The sequence below is a fragment of the Struthio camelus genome, chromosome 31 (genome assembly GCF_040807025.1).
Source record: "Struthio camelus isolate bStrCam1 chromosome 31, bStrCam1.hap1, whole genome shotgun sequence".
In the NCBI taxonomy this organism is placed as follows: domain Eukaryota; kingdom Metazoa; phylum Chordata; class Aves; order Struthioniformes; family Struthionidae; genus Struthio; species Struthio camelus.
Genome location: NC_090972.1, coordinates 1,536,406 through 1,538,905, shown reverse-complemented (window position 1 = coordinate 1,538,905; position 2,500 = coordinate 1,536,406).

Sequence of the window (2,500 nt, the reverse complement as noted above, 5' to 3'; positions counted from 1 at the left end):
AGCCACGCGAGAGCGAGCGAGACCGCGGGGCGCGCCGGGGAAGGGCCGGCGGGCCGTGCGAGCCTCACTGTGAGGAAGAGGGGTTTCGGCCCACCGTGGCATTCCAAAACCTGCGCCGGCCCACCGCCGGGCCGCTGCCGGGCCACCGCGCCTCGTTGCCGATGCCGACGGCACTGAACACCGGTGTGGTCCCCTGCCCGCCGTGTCCCGGTTGCCGTGCGTGAACCCGAGTTCACCTGTCCCGCACTCTGCGCCACAGGGCCGAGCATGGGGCTCGGCCCGCCGGCGGGTGTACGGCCCTCCCGAGGCCCGCTAGCGCGGGGGCTCGCTCGCCGAAAGCCCGCCGCCGATTCCCCGCCGCCGGTGGGGGACCGTCCCCGTCTGCCCTCTCGCCTCCGCTGGCGCCCGCCGCCGGTGCCCGTCTCCGAGTGCCGCCCCCGCCCCTTCGCCCGACGGTGATCCGCCGGGGCAGGGGAGGGTCCGGCCCGGGGGAGGGCCCGGCAGAGCGGGCGGCAGTGCGTGGGAGGGTCGGCGGGGCTTGCTCCCCCGGTGCCCGCGGGAGGAAGCGGCGGGTGGAGACGCGAGCGAGATCGCATTCCGGGTTGGGACGGGTCCCACGGGTCCCCACTCCTAAGCTGTGGGGGGCGGACCCGGGGCGGGCTGCGGCGGAGCAGCCCGTCTAGCAGAGGCGGTGCGGACAGGCGTTCCGGGACGGCGCGCGGGGCGGGCGCCGCGCCGCGGCGGACCCCAAGCGGGGGCGTCGCGCGAGGCCACGCGAGGCGACGTGTCGTGCCCGAGCGGGCGGCCCAAACCACGGCTCTCCTCCCGGGCGCAGCTGCCACCCGGCGCCGGGTTACTGAGGGAAACCCCGGGCCCCGGGAGGAGGACGAGGTCGTGGCGGTGGGTGTCGGGCGCACCCCGCGGGTGGACGCTCCGCCGAGGGGCGCTGGAGCCGGCTGGCGGGTGCCGGGTTCCCCTCCGCGCCCCGCCTCGTCGCTGCCGCTGAGGCTGCCGCCGTCGCCGCGAGGCGGCGGTGGCCCGGCGGCGGGCGGCGGCGGGGGAGGCACCCCCGCGGGGATTTCAGGTCGTTTCCCTCACCCCAGGGCCAGGTACCTAGCGTCCGCGCTTCTCCTGCCTCCCCTCGGTGACCCACCCGTGTGGTCCCGTGTGCCAGCGTGCTCCTCCCGGGCGCTGCGCTGCGCGTGCCGCACCGGCCGTGCCCTGCCGGCCTTCCACGCTTCCTCCTCCCCTCCCTTCCCCCCCCCCCCACACCGCTCCAGCCGCCCCACGCCGTGCCGTGTGGGGGCCGCGCTGCGAGTCGGCCGGGCCGGGGGCGGCGGGGGGCGGCGGGGGGGGGGGGCGCGCTGGGAGGAAGGAGGAGGGCCTCCGGCCACCGCGGCCGCCGGTAGCGGCCCCCCCGGGTAGGGATGGCCATGGGCCCCGGGCTCCGGGCCCGAGGGTTCTCGGTCGGAGAGCCGGGCGGGGGTTTAAAGACTCGGGCGGCCCGATGCGACCCGGGGGGCAGCCGGGCGTGCTGCCGGAGGGGCCGGGGGGTCGGCGCGCGCGGGCGCCGCACCCCCCCATGCCCGCCGGCGCGGCCCGTGCATGCCCCGCGGGCAGCCGGGACGGAGAGGGGTACCCTGCCCCCTCTCTCCGCGGTCTGGTCTCGGCGGAGAGACGCCGCGCGGTCGGCTTGCGCCGGCCTGCCTCGAACGCGCGACCCCGGCGCGAGCGCGTGCTCGCCGCCGGGACGGCGAGCCCCCACCGCGGGTGGTGCGGACGCCGAGCCCCAGCGCATCCCTTCTCCTCCCTGGCCGGTGCTCTCAGTCTCCCGCCGTGGCCGTCGGCGGCACCCTTCCTTCCCTCCCCCCCCGCCCTGCCCCGGCACTCCGCCATCCGGCGCGCCTGCCTCGCTCTGCCCGACCCGGCTTCGCTGGGCGGCAGGCGGGCGGCGGGCGGGCGGGCGGGGGCGGCCCCTCCCGGTCTCCGCGTGGAGGCGGGGAGAGCGGGCGCCGTTCCCCGTCCGTCCCGCCTCGCCCGTCTGCCTGCCGCCAGGCGTCTGCCCGCGGAAGGGACGGGCGAGTGCGTGGCGTCGCTCGGGAGGCTGCGTGTGTGCAGGCGGGTGTTGGGTGCCGTCTCCGGGGCGGCGGAGCTGGAGGCCGGTGAGGCGAGCGAAGGAGCTCGGAAGCGTGCGGCTGGCGGGTCGCGGGCGCGCGGGCAGCGGGTGGCGCCGCTCCCAGCGGCGGCCGGGCTCCGACGCCGGGGCTCCGCGGGGACCCACACCCCGGTCCCTGAGGCAGGTGGCGCGGCTGGCGCGCCGCTCCCTGCTGGGCCAGGCCGAGCCGGGCGCCTGGGCCGGACTCGAAGCGAGAAAGGGGTTGTCCCAGGTCGGGAGCGAGGGCTCCCCGCCCCTCTCGTTCGGGTCTGTTCTCCCCCCCCCCCCCCTTTTTTTTTCCCTCTGTGCTTGTACGGTCAGTGAGGCGTGCCCTCTCTCTCCGCT